The sequence below is a fragment of the Caretta caretta genome, chromosome 7 (assembly GCF_965140235.1).
Source record: "Caretta caretta isolate rCarCar2 chromosome 7, rCarCar1.hap1, whole genome shotgun sequence".
Taxonomy (NCBI): domain Eukaryota; kingdom Metazoa; phylum Chordata; order Testudines; family Cheloniidae; genus Caretta; species Caretta caretta.
In genome coordinates, this window is record NC_134212.1 from 10,806,497 (window position 1) to 10,812,192 (window position 5,696).

Consider the following 5,696-nt stretch of genomic DNA (forward strand, 5'->3'; position numbering starts at 1 on the left):
GGTTCTGACTCTGGCTGGGGAGGGGGAATGCAGTCAGATGATGCACTGGATTAGCGCGTCCTTTATCTACGAGGCTTGTATGGAGCCTCTGATAGAAGCTAAAGCCACCTTCCTGGGTTGGATCAAACAAAGAACAACTATGAAAACACTGCCTGTCCCCTACAACCGTAGGATGAATCCTCTGTGCATCGCAACAAGCACCTCCTTGCACTAGCAGGTTTGAATTCAGACCAATGAGGAAACATCTAGGGAAATAATCATTGAAACATTTAAAGAATTTTACAGGATTTTGCTTTAAAATACTGTTTTAACGTTTGTCATGTAGTTAAAGAATTTATTTTTAAAGTGATACACAATGATAAAAGCCACCCTGTGCCATCTCCTCTTACAAAGTAAATACTGGTCTGTCCTGGAAACTTCTGATTTCTGTATCTGTAAAGCCAGTAAAGAATTTGATAACAACCCTTAAGCCATGATCAAATTGAGGAGATATATGAGTATGCCATAACCTCAGTTCTCTTAACTGATAGTTGGAGAAAACAAAACGGCTGGGAGTGGGACATATACTTGTCCAGGTTCCTTCCCCACTCTGAACTCAAGGGTACAGATGTGGGGACCTGCATGAAAGACCCCCTAAGCTTATTCTTACCAGCTGAGGTTAAAAGCTGCCACCATCAAAGTGTTACACAAAGAACAGGGGAACAGCCCACTTGGAAACATCTCCCGCCCCCAAAATATCCCCCCAAGCCCTACACCCCCTTTCCTGGGGAAGGCTTGATAAAAATCCTCACCAATTTGATTAGGCAAACACAGACCCAAACCCTTGGATCTTAAGAACAATGAAAAAGCAATCGGGTTCTTAAAAGAATTTTAATTAAAGAAAAAGTAAAAGAATCAGATGGTAAATACCTTACAGGGTAATCAGATTCAAAACATAGAGAATCCCTCTAGGCAAAACCTTAAGTTACAAAAAGACACAAAAACAGGAATATACATCCCATTCAGCACAACTTATTTTATCAGCCATTTAAACAAAACAGAATCTAATGCATATCTAACTAGATTGCTTACTAACTCTTTACAGGAGTTCTGACCTGCATTCCTGCTCTGGACCCAGCAAAAGCATCACACAGACAGACAGGACCCTTTGTTTCCCCGCCCTCCAGCTTTGAAAGTATCTTGTCTCCTCATTGGTCATTTTGGTCAGGTGCCAGCGAGGTTATCTTAGCTTCTTAACCCTTTACAGGTGAAAGGGCTTTTCCTCTGGCCAGGAGGGATTTAAAGGTGTTTACCCTTCCCTTTATATTTATGACACACACCCCCAAATCACAGATAGGGTGAAACGCTGGCTGGGATTTCTTCCTGGAGCGCTAGGAGAAAACAGAGTTAATAAGACACATGCACCTCTAAATATACTACCAAGTATATAAAGACTAACAATATTTTCCACATCTCAAGGAAGATTTTAACCAGTTGATTCTGGGAAACTTTCACGGGAGAGTGTATCAGCCACTTTGTTAGAAGCTCCTGAGATGTGTTGGATGTCGAAATCAAAATCTTGGAGAGCTAAACTCCACCGAATACGTTTTTTGTTATTTTCCATGGCAGCATGAAGCCACTGTAGCGCAGCATGGTCGGTTTGCAGGTGGAAATGCCGTCCGCAAACATATGGGTGTAGCTTTTCCAGAGCGTAGATAATGGCGTAACATTCTTTTTCACTGACTGACCAGTTGCTTTCCCTCTCAGACAGCTTCTTGCTGAGAAACACTACAGGGTAGAATTCTTGATCCGGTCCTTCCTGCATTAAAACTGCTCCCACAGCACGTTCGGACCCATCTGAGGTTACTAGGAACGGTTTGTCAAAGTCTGGGGCCCTTAGCACAGAGTCAGACATGAGTGTCGCTTTAAGCTGGTTACAGGCCTTCTGACACTCTTTGGTCCACTGAACGGCATTTGGCTGTTTCTTTTTGGTTAAGTCTGTCAGTGGGGCGGCGATTTGGCTGTATTGTGGTACAAATCGCCTGTAATATCCGGCCACGCCTAAGAAGGATTGGACCTATTTCTTTGACTTTGGGACAGGCCACTTTTGGATAGCATCCACTTTGGCCTGTAGGGGGTTGATAGTTCCTTGACCCACCTGGTGTCCAAGGAAAGTCACTCTGTTTAGGCCTATTTGACACTTCTTAGCTTTAACAGTTAGTCCTGCCTCCCTTATGCGCTTGAAGACTTTTTGTAGATGTTCCAGGTGTTCTGCCCAGGAATCCGAAAATATGGCCACATCGTCAAGGTAGGCGACTGCATATTCTCCTAATCCCGCTAGGAGACCATCTACAAGTCTTTGGAAGGTGGTGGGTGCATGCCGCAGCCCGAAAGGGAGTACATTAAATTCATACAGTCTGACATGTGTGATGAAGGCTGACCTTTCCTTGGCGGATTCATCTAGCAGTACCTGCCAGTACCCCTTGGTTAAGTCCAAGGTAGAGATGAACTGGGCCTGTCCCAGTTTCTCTAATATTTCATCTGTGCGTGGCATTGGATAGTTGTCTGGGTGAATTACAGCATTTAGCTTATGGTAGTCCACGCAGAAATGTATCTCCCCATCTGAATTTACAAAATTACGTATCATGGCCCCCAAAGTCCCATTAAATTTCTCTACCAGGCCATTTGTTTGATGATGGTAAGGGGTGGCAACCAAGTGATTCACCCCATGAGCTTCCCAAAGGCTTTCCATAGTTCCTGCCAGGAAATTAGTTCCTGCATCTGTGAGGATGTCGGAGGGCCAACCTAGCCTAGCAAAAATTGTTCGGGGAACCAGACTGAGGCACTGGGACTTGCTGGGGCGTCTGAAAAAGTTAGAACTGCCTAGGTCACCATCAGGTGATAGTAAGGCACAGACATGCGTAGACTGTTTTAAAAAGCCTTTTTTCTTTAATGCTTTGTTCTTCCTGCTAAAATAACTAATACTTTGGTTTTAAGAAAGCTGCCTTGATCGCTGTACGTCACAGATGTTGAACAAGTTAGACCAGCTGAATAAGCACAGCTGATACATAGGCTACTGTAGCCAAGGGTGAGACTGAGAGAACTTCAAAATTCCACCCTGGAATAGGTAAAGGCCAAGGCCTGGCACCACTCAGAGAGATCCGGGACGCAATAGAAGCTCAGCGAGCTCTGTAACTGTAGCAGTGTGCCTCTAGCATCACTTTCCTGTGCCTAATTTGAGTTCTTGCACCTCTCTGCCATAGCAGAGCCTCAACCAATTTCATGCTGTGGGCAGGTGATTAGACACACACAGTGCTGGAGTAGGCTCTTTGGAAGCATCAGGAATGACTGATGTACAGTCAGTTGGGAAAGACCTTTTGTGATAGACAAATGTAACCTAATTGTGAGCTCACCTGTAAAAAGTATATGAACGTTCATTAGATTTTACAATAACCTACAAGAAAAAAGTTGATGGAAAGTAGGTCAAGTTTTTTTCAGTAATGAATGTTATAAACAGGTGCAAGAGAACCAGACAGAGACTAAATCAATTCAAACAAAAAGGGCCACATTGTTGTAATTCAAGACTATCTTGAAATCATGCTTGGTAAAAACAGAAGATGTGGAACCAGAAATTAATGAACCAATACTGGTGTGTCAGATTGCACTCTAGCTAATTGCTAGAATGATTACTGTAATACTACCCTATGTATTACTGTGCATTCATTTATTTTCCCCAGCACATATCTAGTAATATTAGCACTTAATTTAACTAAAGACATATTATTAATTTTACATAACATATTTAAGGACATGAATATTATCAATGATCTAAGAACATTTATTCTACACCATTTATTCTACCGTCTATAGACATGGTACCAAGTTATTTCTTAATCTACCTAATCATGAAAGATCTGCAACCCTTGTTTGGAAGATCCAACATTACTAGTTTCAGGCCCATTACATGATGTTGGACTACATTTGATCTATTCTGGCCTCTGGTTGTTTTTTCAGGCACATAACACTATATAAGTTCATTAGTTTCTTTTTAAAAGGCCTCTGGTTAATGAGTTCTATACTATTCAGTTTCTAACTAGACATTAGTTGGTTTTACTTGCAATATACTAGTTCTCTTTTCCTCTTTGTGTTCTCAGGCCTACATAACTGATACCTGCCAACTAACTGAGGCTGAACCCTTGTTAAAATTGCTTTAAAAAAAAATAGATGTCACCTCCATTCTAAGCCAACTTGGGGTCTCCTATCATCAATGGCCTGAAGTCAAAGAAAACATCCACTGACTCCAATGAGACTTGAATCAGGCTCCAAGTTGAATGGATCCTCTTGCTGATACCGCTTACAATTCAGTTCCTGATTCTGGTATTCTTGAGGCTCACAGAATGGGCCAGCAGCCATGAAAGCTAATTTCTACTGAATATAAACCTTATGTTACAGTCACTACTGAATCATTGACTGCGACAGTGCTGTGTGTTGAGGCATTGTGAGAAATAAAAGACTTGCTGATGGTAGGTGGAAAGAGTGACAAGCAAACCGTCCAAAAGCCAAAGCAAAGTTTAGAATATAATAAAAGCATCCTTTATAGCCCATTATATTTACTTCTAAAAGGTTAAAGGAAATGTTTTTAAATGCCTAAAAATATGTATAATGTTGAACTGCACTGTTTTTGGCAAGAGATCCCCCATCTAGGAAAGATTTCATAGCCAAGCTGTTAAGCAGAGGTTGTCATGGAAACAGAATGTATTCAAGTGATATGGGCAGTGATATACTCTATTTAATGTGTTCTTCATTTGCTGCAAATTGGGAACATGGCAGAGCTAAAATCCATTATGTAACTTTATTTTGTTAAAAACAAATGGGCTTCCCTTTATTTTGTTACAAAGTATGGACTCAGTCCTGCATAGTGCACTGTTTCCCATTGGTATATCTAACCAGAGGTGCTCAGAGTTACAGCCAGGGGTGAAAGTAAGGCGGTACGGGCCGGTACAGCGTACCAGTAAAAAGTAGCCGCCAGTCCCGGCCCGTGCCGCGGCAGTGCTTTAACGTTGCCGCCCCTTTTGCACCCCCCATTGACGGTCCTGCCAGGTTCCTACCAGCAGCGACAACCCAGCAGGGCCACCGACGGGGGGTGCAAAAGGTGGCAGTGATGTTAAAGCATTAAAGTTAATGTCGTTGCCTCTTTTGCCCTCCCCCCCCGGCCGCCAATGGGGGGGGGGGAGGGACGGACTGCAGCAGGGGTGGTGGGAGCCCCGGGCCCTTTTAAATCATGGCCCCAGGTGGCACGGGCCAGGCAGCTCTGATGGGTTGGCTGGGGGACGCTGACCCCAGCCCCACCCCTTCTGCCCGAGGCCCCGCCCCTTCCAGGGGGGCCACAGCAGCCCCGTACCAGTAAAAGCTCAATTTTACTTTCACTCCTGGTTACAGCTGTGGTGCAACCTTAGTTATGGCATTTCCTGACTTTTGAGTACCTAGCCAGGCATCCTAAATGTAGTTTGGAATTTACTAGTTTTTTTCCTTAGGAGAAACTAAGGATGCTCACAGCTGGGCTCCCTCTTGCAAAATTTGTGACGTGCCTAGTACTCATCTTTGACCTTTACATCCTCTAGACTAGTGGTTCCCAAACTGGGGTTCATGAACCCCCGATACAGGGGGTTCTCAGGAAAAAATTCCTTTAGGGCCTTAGGGACCCCGGACAGCACGGG